The following is a 13,785-nucleotide window of genomic DNA, read 5'->3' as shown; positions in this document are numbered from 1 at the left end:
CTCCTGAATTTTTTTACTACGTAACAGGCCGACGTGGGTACCCGGGTACCCACAAAACTAAAATGCCCATAACTAAGGTAATATCCAACCGATTTCGATACTTTTGGCCGTTTTGGATTCAGGAACTCATCCACTTTTGGACTTGGTAAAAATAAATCGGGTTACTTCATTCGGTTCTCGGGAATCCGGGTTTCCGGAAGCAGGTTCCAGTGCTGGGGTACAATTTGCGAACTTCAATGGAATACTAGCAATATGGGTATCAAAATTCTTGGAATTGCATCAGTAGGCTGTATCTCGTGGTTTTGGAACCATTTGGTGATTTGACCCCGGAACGGACATTCCGGAGCAGGTTCCCGTGGGGCCGTGAGTGGCCATTCCATTCCAATTCCATTTTTCAAATTGCCATAGGGTCCCGTAACAATAAAAACAGACTCCCGAGACAATTTGAAGAGTTTTGATACTCATATTGCTAGGATATTATTAAAATTTACAAATCATGTCCTAGTACTGAAACATTACTCCGGAAAATCCGGATTACCAAAAACCAGATCCATTATTCCGGTTCTGCTGTACATAATCAAAAAGTAGACTAGTTCCTGAATCCAAAACATCTAAAAGTGTCCAAATCGGTTAAAGGAAGCCATAGTTATGAGCATTTCAATTTGTGGGTACCCGGGTACCCTCGTTGGCCTGTTAAAGGTGTTTTTTTTTGTTGGACACATAACTGTTAAAAGAACTGTAAAGTTAATTCGGTAATAAATACACATTTTTTCAAGAAAAGGTTATGGCGAAGCAGCAAATGTTAGAAATTCCATTAAATTTTCATATAATACTTGAACACGACTAGAAGAAAACCAGTATCTAACAAATTATTCCTGACAAGTTTAATGAGATGTGGTGTAGCAGCGAAAATGAATACTTTATGATTTCCGTTGCTATGAAAAAATGTCTTCTCATAAAGGATGTTCAACTCCCTCCACAATCCTAAGTTGGTTGGTCGCATATCACAAACCATGGCAACAACTCTAAGATTTATATCCTCCAACGCAGCGATGCTGTCTTTGCGCAGTCGAAGTCGTAAAGAATAATCGGCTTCTAGTTTTTATATAAACCACGAAACATCGCTTTCTGGACATATTTTGACGGGCTTAGTATCTTATAAGTTCGCCGTTGATATTCGTATACTGATCGTACTTTCACTTCATCACATGACAAGACACTCACTCACTCTTTCTCGTTGTATGCAGTCGATCGTAACAGTGCAAGAACTGGCAGTAAAAGTTCTCTGGTGAAATTAATTTTTTCAGCCCTTTCAGCGACTTCCTTTCGTTGTTAGATATCATTTTTCTTCTATGAACGAATGTTTCCGACTGGAGAAAAAGGACTCGGAAATGTACTTTTTCTGCAGCATTCGTTCGAAAAATTCAATATTTCGCAAAATATCCCTAAGTTTGTAATCTTTTTCTAAAAAGTGATCCGAACATATTTTGGCCGCTTTTGTGTTTACTTCCTACTCCGTATGTTTTTATCCACAAAGCCCACATCAAGGAGTTTGTATTCTCAGGTGATACGATCCTCAAAAACGCCGATCAGCCGTGTTGGCTTTAGAAACGACAGCTAACAACATTGTTTACTAGTTCTCCTCATATGTTTGCTTGGGTGGTGGGTAAACAAAGTTGTTCGCTGTCACACCCCGCAGTCTGCTGCACGCTTACCTCACTTCTCACCTAGTTACGGCCAATCACATTAGAACTCTAAAAACCTTGGCCCACATCTTTTTGCTTTAGGAAAGCGAAAAACTTTTCTTTTAGAATGATTTTATCGTCCTCACAACTTGTACATCCTGACACAAGACACCTCACCATTTCATAATTGAATTTAAAAGTCACAAACTGATCCGATCACGCGTATGCTGCAAAGCAAATAAACGCCTACTATAATAACGCTAACGATCTCTATGACTTTGTTCCTGTTTTATTTCGACTTATATTTAGTCACATTTCCTTTTTTCTTTTTCACGACATTGAATTAGCTAGAGATTACTGGGTGGGGAAAGTTATGAAAATTTAGAGCCATAGTACTCAAATGAGAGCAAGGATGTGAAGTATACAGATCGAAAAACTAGAAGTGGCAGGGTAATTAGAAACTGGCTTAATATCGTACAGGCTCTTCTTTTGTCTTCTGTTGGTGGGGGTTGAGCTTGGGCAGCATAACTACGAATTACTGAAGTTCGCCACCATGCTTCCTGGTAATGACAGACTTGTTCCTCTACAGCTTGAGCTAATTCGGACGAGTCTTGCTACCGGACCAATGTGTCCAAAATTTGCATGGGATTATTCGAAAATTTATATGCATATTACATGCACTTGCATTTTCATCGCTGGATGGCACTGTATACATCAGTTTATCACTGCAAGTGAAAATAAGAAAGATAATTCTATTGTTTACAGCTTTGTCGAAGACTGCAAATCAATCCGACTTCGTTGGGTGAAGGTAGTAAACTTTTAATGTCTGCGTCAGTTTTACTTGGGCGTGACGTGACTCGTGGCAGGCGATTGTTTGCGACGAAGTTTGCGTTGGACTGCATTTCGTTTTCGGCGAAGGGTTTGCAGTACTGCGCGCCGGGGAAACAAACTGTCGGTTTACTGGGAGTAACCAGTCCTGAATTATTTTGCAGAAGTTTACAGTCATCTGTATCGGAGCGGGTGGGCGTAGCGTAGTTGGTAAATCGATTGCCTTGTACGCAGCGCACTTGGGTTCGAGTCCCGACCCCACACATAGGGTTGAAAATTTATCGTAAGAGATTTTTCTAACCCGAAGAGGCGAATGACCTTAAGGATAAAACCTCTATAATCGAAATAAAAAAATCTGTGACTCTATGATTGTGCGAAGCTTGGGAAACCTCAAGGCAGCTCTCTTGATAGATTTCGGCCTTCGCAGCGTACTCGTTTGCCATGGAGGGCCGGTTTGCTGATGGTGAACTTTCTTCGGAACGTGCCTGTCAATAACGTACACCAGAACGTTGGAAAAAGTTTGCACTGCGGCTTCGAAATCTTCGAGTTCCAAAATATTTTCCCAACCTATGGAAAAAAAGATGGGTGGGTAATGTCTGTGACATAACCGGAGCGTCGTGACTTCACTTCGAGACGTTAATTTAAATCTAATGATATTCAACGGAATCACGTTTGAATGGGAAATTTTCAAATAATTCTCTATGGTAATAATGGTGGTTCTGAAAAGAACCTTTGGTTTCGGCGTTGGTGTTGATGGTGATGCGCTGGATCGTTGGATGCTGCTGACTTCTGTTCACTATGCTCAGGCTCATCTGTTGTTCATGAATGCGATTCTGATATGATTGGTGTAGGTGTAGGTCGTCAACCGGTTATAATTTTACTGTGTTGTATATTGCAGATTACATATTAAATCACTGGATCAATCAAACAAAGTATTGGTCTGTGATATGAAAAGTACGAAATATATCTTCGGCTTTCTATATTAACGTTTTTAACAAACACTAAATCAATGCATGTACCTCCAAGTGTAGTAGCTTGTGAGGGATCAGAGATAAGACGAAGCTTGAGGCATTCATTCATGAAATGAACAAATTTCATGTTTTCCTGCTTTGAAATGTCTATATTAAAATCTCCTGAAACAACAATCGGCATATTTTTCCGAGCATACGGAAATAAATTACGCGTTACGAAAAATTGCTTTTCTTTTAATGTTGTATCTGGCGAAATGTACACAGCAACCAGCAACGTTTTAATACCTTTTAGCATAACTTCCGTTGCACAAATGTCTCCGTTATTATCCGCCAAGGACAAATTCTCGTCATGCTCTTCACTGACTTGTTCAATTTCATGAACAATAGCCATAGTAGATGCAGTAGTACGTTGATAAATTGCAACACCACCAGCTCTAGAATGGGGACGCTTGGATTCGGCGATACAACTGTAACCGATTATATCCACAGCAGAACAATTGTTCAACCAAGTTTCACTGATGGATAAAATGTCAACTTTGGTAAGCAAATTATCAGTTGATATGTCTGAGGAATGAGCATTCAAGCTTTGTACATTGAAACTTATTAGGCTACAACTATGATCTGCCTGTTCAATGAAATCCACTAATACGCCACTAATCGTCGGCAACTGATGATTTGATAGACGTTCTAGCTCTGTTCTCAGCTCAACAATACGGGGTGTATTACTACTCTTACAATGATTAAATTTAAAATTGTTTTTCGAGTTAGTTAAATATAGACCATCCATTGATGTGACTCGCGACAGCCCAACATAAACCAATTGTTGTTCTAGACTTTTGTCGTAGTCAAATACAACTTCAGAGAAGGTACCTCCCTGCGATTTGTGTACTGTAAGTGCACATGCACTAACAACCGGAAATTGAATACGTTTGCAAGTGATGCTACCAAGCTTAATGCTAGCTGATCGCTTCGTAAGAGGAACCCAACCAAACTGCAGTTGACCTGGTTTAGAATACACTAAAGGACGAGATTTAATTTTCAAAGTGGTACCAATAACATCACTTTCGAATTTCATCCAAAGTCGGCTAATATGTTCACCGGAATCATCTTCGCCATGTTCGATAAATTTGAGTTCCCCTATAGCACCGTTAACCATTCCATCTTCAACGTCAATGTTGGTGGTGATCATATAGGGCATTCCGATTGTCAATCGCAATAAATATGGTAAACCACCTGTTTCCACAACGCTCATTTTATGAAGTTTACTACGAGCGCTTGCTAGCTGTTCAGCGTTCCTGTAACCTGTGAAAACATCGTCCACAATGAAATCATGCCCCTCCCGATCACGTAATGTTTCAGTATTATACTTTTCTACGTCTATATTACGATGAAAGAGACGTATTGCGTTCGGTACATTTTGTCTACACCAGTCGACTGTTCGAAATCGGCTCTCAATCCGCTCAGTTTCAGAGCTAGTAAGGGCCTCGCCATTACCAATTTTGGTTAGTATGGTGGAAAATTCAACATCGGTTTAACGCATAACTTGCACTAATGGAAAGAAATTTAAGGATTGCCATAGTACAGGCCCTTGAAAAGAATTTCGACATGGTTTGAAAACTGGTCGAGCATTAACAGGTGGCAATTGCCGAAGATCACCACAAAATATAATGTGAATTCCTCCAAACGGATCATCAAAGTTACCAGTGATGTCTTGCAATCGAGAATGAATGGTATTAAGTACATCTGCACCTATCATACTCACTTCATCAATAATGATTGCTTTTATTCCTGCGAAAACATTACGATATAGTTGAAGAGTTTCAAATCCAAGTTTCGAATTATGTCTACGCGCCATTGTAATACGAAAAGCGGAATGAACTGTAGTGCCGCCAATAGCTACCGCTGCTTTTCCTGTGGAGGCGCAAGCAACATATGCATTTTTTAGCGAATTATGGGATTGACTGAAACGATTATACGTCTCCATCAAAATACGAAGTGTGAAGGTTTTACCACATCCTGCAGGACCAGTGAAAAATATTTGCAAAGGTATGTTCATCCCGTCGAAACTATGCAAGATATCAATTAAATGTAGAATCAAATTACGTTGTTCTACATTTGTAGCCCTCACCATAGCGCAATACTCTAACTTGCTCATAACATTGGTACGTTTCTTAACAACCGCTGGTAGAGCACCAGTGGGCAACTGTTCGATATCATCATCGTTCGGCTCCATGACAATAGCTCGAACGAATTCGTTGTGTTTATCGTTGGTTTCATTTTGTAGATCGTCAGATTCAATTTCTTCGTTTATACGAAGATATTCTTCGACGATATGCTCGAGATTTATATTGCAATCATATTCTTTCAGTTTATTCAATATGAATGCCTCATTTTGGTCATACCATTCAATAAAGTTGTTGCGATCGAGAATATCGCAAGTTTCATTCCGGAATGGTTGAAACAAAAGAACCATTTCACGCTTGAAATCGTGTAATTCGGTCATTTTATATTTTCTCCATCGCACTATTCGAGGGATATTTCGCCGTTTATAAGTGTTTATACTACTTCTATCCTTAGTATAACAAGATACAAAATCAGCCAAACAAATGTCGTCAAGACCCTGACGCTTTTCATACTTTTGTATTATGTTAAGTGTCCACACATCGGTCGAGTCATCATTAATACCTTCTTCGTCCATTCGTTTTGTGTGTTTTCTTGATTTTATTCGTTCATGTGGCCACATTGTTGGTATAAATTCAACTTTTCTGCTGGCTTCTGACATTGGCTGTCGCAGTAAATACCAAGCAGCTTCTTGGGCACACATTTCTACTGAATTCAGCATTTTAATACTGACTTTCTTCAGTAATGAACAATAATCTTGGTCAGGGTATTCTTCTTGCAGCTTGATTAATTCGAGATGCAAGTTACTAATGCCTCTGTTTGTTTTATTTACATATTCCACAACATACGCAGCACATGAATATTCGTCCATGATAAATTGAAGATCCATGTTTGAGAGTAGTTGGTTAGCAACCCATGGATTGTAAGGATTAGTCCATAGTTCTTCCATGGATCGCTTCAAGAGAACGGGTGGGTCTTTGTAAAGAAGCACGAATAACATCCAGGTAGTTATCGTACGAACAATTACAATCAGAAAGATATTCATCCAGTGTTGTATACACCTTTATGTTCAATCTTTCGTGCATTTCCCTACCTTTCGCTTTTAGTTGGCTACGACGCGAATTAGTCGATTCCATTGGCAACAACATTCTAGTTCGATCCATTGGCCAATAAGGGATGTTGAATCGACATTCTTTGTCATTTCGCTTGTAACAAGTGAATGTATGTTTATGGATTTGATTTCCATTGGTACTAACGGAACAAAGTAAATTTATAAGTTCCACAGTAGCGGGCATGTCCTCTGAATGTATTTCTCGAGGATCATTTTTCAACCATAACAAAATGTGAGCATGGGGACTGCCACGGTGTTGAAACTCTATTCGTTTGAAATAATCAACAACATAGTATTTGCCAAATGGGCTAAATCTTGATGAGGAAAGTATATTTAATAAAGTTTCAACTAACCTATTGAAATAAATGCAACAGGTAACAGGATCATTATTTACGAGCATAGTTCGCTGAAGAGCAGTTAATTGCTCTATAGGATCGCTCAAGTCGATAGTATGTTCGTTAGCGAGTTTATATAAAATTCGCAACAAATTAGGCCATCGAGTTTCGTTGGCACTCAATGTTATGAACATTGTTGGCTTTCCGAGTTGGCGAATCATTGCAAAAACGTCATGTTTGCGTTGTTGCCAATATTGAACTGAATTTGGAATAGACTTGAGGAACGACAAGTTACGCTCAATGCAGGATTCCAAGAATTCTCGGTCCTTTAACATTCCACGGGTTATATTTGCAGTTCCTACACATTTAAATGTGTTTTGCAAACCTTCAGAAACGCGTAGCCGTAGTATTTTCATAGCCATGTAAAGCAAATGTTGTGGTTTTGCGCCTCGTCTGTCGCGGCGTCTAAGTTCACTAGTAGCCATCATAAATGGCGTAACATGAACGTCGGTATTGAATGAGCGTGGATGTCCAAAATAAATGTCAGGAAAAGAAAGTTCTTCTGCAAATTCATCAAAAATTAGGGACAAAGGTACTCTGTTCTGAGCGGGTGCAATCTCCAAACACTTGTCTTCGTTCCAAAGCAAAGTTTGTTGTTGCCCTATCAAAAGCTCATAGTCGTTTGTGGAATCGACCGTTTCCAACTCACTGTCAGCTTCAAGTAGCCTTGATGATGATTGATCAAGACCATTCAACTGACCTTGATCGATAACTATGCCGTATCTACGATATAACGGAGTGTCAACGAGATACTGAAGCCACTTATAAACTGTATCCTTCTTTATAAACCCATTCAAATAAGAAGATTTATGAATAGAATGCTTCTTGATGCTAACATTAAAGGCATAATCATCATCAATGTTCCTTGGGAGCACGCGAATCATTTCAGGTACATCCACTGGTACATTGATGACTTGTCCCATTATTGAATGACTACCTGCAGAATGACGCAAACGTCGGATCTGCATAAATGGTAATCTAGGGGAAATCAATCTTTCACTTATGGGATCAAGTGAAGGTAAACCCGAAGGACGATTAGGATATATAAATCCATTCGTTGAAGCCAGTTTAGGTACTACCCCTCGATTCAAACTGCTACGGCAAGTCTGACAAACTCTGAAACCCTCCACTGACTCAAATAATCCCATTGTTAGAAGTACATTTTCTTCTGTCCTGCCGACATTTTTCAAATCACTTGTAAACCATAAACGGTCGCAAACACTACACGCTACACCAAAATCATTACCAGTAAATCGCTTTTTAAACTCTCTACTAGCCCTTTCATAGTTACGCGTCATATCTATAACAAAAGTAGAGAAAGAAATAGTATTGAAATGAACACTGAAGTAGTCACACTAGTATTTGAGTAATTAAGCTATAACACCTTCTATCTAATGTAGCATGACATTTGTGCTAGTTGTCAACTGATGGTAATCATCGTGCTGGCAACAACTACCATCATAATGTAAACCCATGCCATCTTCTGGTACCAGCTGCTGACAAGCGTTTACATTATGCTGACAGCATGTTGGTTGCGGCATGCTGGCACCAGTAGATGTAAACTGTGCATAAAGCAATATAATGTATTAAAATGTTGAGATTTCATATGGTATAACAATAATGTACATGAATAAACACTTTTTATAACAAAATTTACTCATATAAGTATGCATTGACAAAGGCTGCGGCCTGATAGCGATGGAAGAAAAGCGAAGTGAATCATAGGAGACAAAATGTAAGTTTTCAAACATTCAAACATCTCCATATCGCTGCAGTCTAGCGCAACCCTTTACTTTGAAAATCTGAATGTAATGAGTCTATATATATATATATATATATATATATATATATATATATATATATATATATATATATATATATATATATATATATATATATATATATATATATATATATATATATATATATATATATATATATATATATATGTATATATATATATATATATATATATATATATATATATATATATATATATATATATATATATATATATATATATATATATATATATATATATATATATATATATATATATATATATATATATATATATATATATATATATATATATATATATATATATATATATATATATATATATATATATATATATATATATATATATATATATATATATATATATATATATATATATATATATATATATATATATATATATATATATATATATATATATATATATATATATAAACGAAGTTGGCGTACATAAGACCGTGCATTACCTAAGAACGACTTGATGAATTTATGCTATTTGTTATTTGTTGTGTTGGTATCGTGAATGCTCGAAATAAATTTCAATCATGAATACTCTTTTGGCCAGGCGAAGTTTACCAGATTAGTTAGTAAAAGTGTATATAAAAGAATTCTATCAAAGAATTCAGTAGTGAAATGCGCTTCCAGTAGAGCTGTATTAAGGCTCAAGCAACTTTCTTTGAGCATGTCAAAGAATTGAACGCTTGGTGGTATGCGCAGGAAAAATTGCTTACAGCTTTGCCGCTGGTTTATCTACATAAAGCATTTATTAAACTCTAAAATAAGAAAATCAGTCAATTTTTAAATTATGACAATTCAAATCATACAAAATAGTTGGTGGAAAAATAATTGACCGGGTGGAATGGTGCTTTTGAAAAAGTGGTGGTGATTTATAACAATATAAGCGCAATTTATCTGTTATAGACCCAATCTATATTTTGGCTTTTTGTAGAACCGTTCGAGGCCTTGTTATATAATATTATCACAACTCCATATAAAAATTCAAATAAATCGAAAATTGACCAAAGTATCCATTGAATTTTTGAAATTGATGAAATATTTAAGCGGATTCCTTATATTGAAAAACCGTACGCACTTCTACTTAAATACAAAATATATGAAATTTGTTTTACAAGTGGTTGAAAATCCTTGTAATTTAAAAAAAATCTAAAGTAAAATGAGTGCTTTGGTCAATTTACGATAGAACTACTAATAAATTAAATAAAACATACCAGTATTGCATCCAACCGAGCCCCGTTCGTCAATCGCACCTAGATCCGAGGGGCCGCTTGACACCTCTACAACTGCTGCTAAGTGACATCCTCCTCCTGTTTCTTCTGTCACTCTCTCTGCTGCTTCTTCCAACACTCGCCTCGAAAGGCCACTCGATTCGCCTGCATCACCATTTCGCCTCAAAAGACGATTCGGTTCTCCTTCACGCACTGAAGAAGTCTCCTGACGCTTCCGCTTGCGGTGGTTCGCGGTATACTTTGTCTGCAAATGCCGAGATCGTGCCATTTCTAACACTTTTGCCAGACAATTCCAAAAACGGATAGTTATAAGACTGGTGCTCGTTATTATATAGGAAAAGCTATTACAACCAACCGAATAAAGGCGTGGTTTACGTTGCAAACTGAGTATTTTGGCGCGCTGCGAATAACCAATCAGATCATCGATTTCTAAAGCTTTAATGAAATGCAATTACTCCCATCATCTTTGCTAATTATGCATACTTTAAATGTAATTGCGATAATTAGTTAAAATTGTCTATCATATAGTGCAAAAACTCCATTATTCCGTTTAGTTTGGCGGTAGTTATTATCATTTATCATTTAACACTGTCTTAATGTCAAAAGAATTTCAACATAGGATTGTGATTATTGAAGTTACGAAAAGATAAATGAAAAGTACAGAATTAACAAGTGCAAACTTAGTACTAGTTAATAAAAGAAACTTTCTAATTAAATTCTTTTTTCCATTTTGTCTTCGTCCTGATAAGGACGGTTTGTGGATAACTATGTTGATACAAGACGGGAATCTTTTAAAACAATTCAAACCTTGCCGACGATTGTTTTTACTGCGTACATCCATACCATCTTTCCCCTTTCGCAGCTCACATCGAATGAGCACGGTTTTCATCATGGTGTTCCTATTTATTGACTTTACAATGCAGATGGAAGGACGTCCTTTTGTTCGATAAATGAAAATATTTTCATCATTCGTTTTGGTGTAGCTTTCGCTTAGTGGCAGAGTTGCCACATTCACTGATTTTCTTGGAAGGATTTGCAAAAACCTTCGGGTTTGTAGATTAGAAAAACATTTTCTTATGATTCACTGGTAAAAGTACAGAATTACCAAGCGCAAACTTAATACTAGTTAATAAAAGAAACTTTCTAATTAATTTCTTTTTCCATTTTGCCTTCGTCCTGATAAGGACGGTTTGTCTATGTTGATACAAGACGGGAATCTTTTAAAACAAACATACGATCTTTCCCCTTTCGCAGCTCACACCGAATGAGCACGGTTTTCATCATGGTGTTCCTATTTATTGACTTTACAATGCAGATGGAAGGACGTCCTTTTGTTCGATAAATGAAAATATTTTCATCATTCGTTTTGGTGTAGCTTTCGCTTAGGGGCAGAGTTGCCACATTCACTGATTTTCTTGGAAGGATTTGCAAAAACCTACGGGTTTGTAGATTAGAAAAACATTTTCTTATGATTCACTGGTAAAAGTACAGAATTACCAAGCGCAAAATTAATACTAGTTAATAAAAGAAACTTTCTAATTAATTTCTTTTTCCATTTTGCCTTCGTCCTGATAAGGACGGTTTGTAGATAACTATGTTGATACAAGACGGGAATCTTTTAAAACAATTCAAACCTTGCCGACGATTGTTTTTACTGCGTACATCCATACCATCTTTCCCCTTTCGCAGCTCACACCGAATGAGCACGGTTTTCATCATGGTGTTCCTATTTATTGACTTTACAATGCAGATGGAAGGACGTCCTTTTGTTCGATAAATGAAAATATTTTCATCATTCGTTTTGGTGTAGCTTTCGCTTAGTGGCAGAGTTGCCACATTCACTGATTTTCTTGGAAGGATTTGCAAAAACCTTCGGGTTTGTAGATTAGAAAAACATTTTCTTATGATTCACTGGTAAAAGTACAGAATTACCAAGCGCAAACTTAATACTAGTTAATAAAAGAAACTTTCTAATTAATTTCTTTTTCCATTTTGCCTTCGTCCTGATAAGGACGGTTTGTCTATGTTGATACAAGACGGGAATCTTTTAAAACAAACATACGATCTTTCCCCTTTCGCAGCTCACACCGAATGAGCACGGTTTTCATCATGGTGTTCCTATTTATTGACTTTACAATGCAGATGGAAGGACGTCCTTTTGTTCGATAAATGAAAATATTTTCATCATTCGTTTTGGTGTAGCTTTCGCTTAGTGGCAGAGTTGCCACATTCACTGATTTTCTTGGAAGGATTTGCAAAAACCTTCGGGTTTGTAGATTAGAAAAACATTTTCTTATGATTCACTGGTAAAAGTACAGAATTACCAAGCGCAAACTTAATACTAGTTAATAAAAGAAACTTTCTAATTAATTTCTTTTTCCATTTTGCCTTCGTCCTGATAAGGACGGTTTGTCTATGTTGATACAAGACGGGAATCTTTTAAAACAAACATACGATCTTTCCCCTTTCGCAGCTCACACCGAATGAGCACGGTTTTCATCATGGTGTTCCTATTTATTGACTTTACAATGCAGATGGAAGGACGTCCTTTTGTTCGATAAATGAAAATATTTTCATCATTCGTTTTGGTGTAGCTTTCGCTTAGTGGCAGAGTTGCCACATTCACTGATTTTCTTGGAAGGATTTGCAAAAACCTTCGGGTTTGTAGATTAGAAAAACATTTTCTTATGATTCACTGGTAAAAGTACAGAATTACCAAGCGCAAACTTAATACTAGTTAATAAAAGAAACTTTCTAATTAATTTCTTTTTCCATTTTGCATTCCTCCTAATAAGGACGGTTTGTAGATAACTATGTTGATACAAGACGGGAATCTTTTAAAACAATTCAAACCTTGCCGACGATTGTTTTTGCTGCGTACATCCATACGATCTTTCCCCTTTCGCAGCTCACACCGAATGAGCACACTTTTCATCAAGCTGTTCCTATTTATTGACTTTACAATGCAGATGGAAGGCCGTCCTTTTGTTCGATAAATGAAAATATTTTCATCATTCGTTTTGGTGTAGCTTTCGCTTAGTGGCAGAGTTGCCACATTCACTGATTTTCTTCGGGTTTGTAGATTGGAAAAACATTTTCTTATGATTCACTGGTAAAAGTACAGAATTACCAAGCGCAAACTTAATACCAGTTAATAAAAGAAACTTTCTAATTAAATTCTTTTTCCATTTTGCATTCGTCCTAATAAGGACGGTTTGTAGATAACTATGTTGATACAAGACGGGAATCTTTTAAAACAATTCAAACCTTGCCGACGATTGTTTTTACTGCGTATATCCATACGATCTTTCCCCTTTCGCAGCTCACACCGAATGAGTACGCTTTGCAGTCTTCGATGTTTTGGTCGCATTTTTAGTGGCAGTTACTACCGCTTTTTCAGTGACTGCGTTTCTTAGCCTTTGGCTTTTTGGCTTTCTCACCGCCACCACCTCCACCAACGTTTTTCTGCTTCTCTCCGATGGTAGCTGATTTGATTGATCGTCCGATGCAGCTTCTCACGACCACGCACGTCTGTTATGCACTGCGTCTTACACACGTCTGGTTTTGAGAAAAGCTGTGACACCCCTATTTATAGGTTTTATCATTAATGTTGATTCTCATTTAAAG

The sequence above is a fragment of the Topomyia yanbarensis genome, chromosome 3 (genome assembly GCF_030247195.1).
Source record: "Topomyia yanbarensis strain Yona2022 chromosome 3, ASM3024719v1, whole genome shotgun sequence".
In the NCBI taxonomy this organism is placed as follows: domain Eukaryota; kingdom Metazoa; phylum Arthropoda; class Insecta; order Diptera; family Culicidae; genus Topomyia; species Topomyia yanbarensis.
This window is presented reverse-complemented; position numbering follows the sequence as displayed.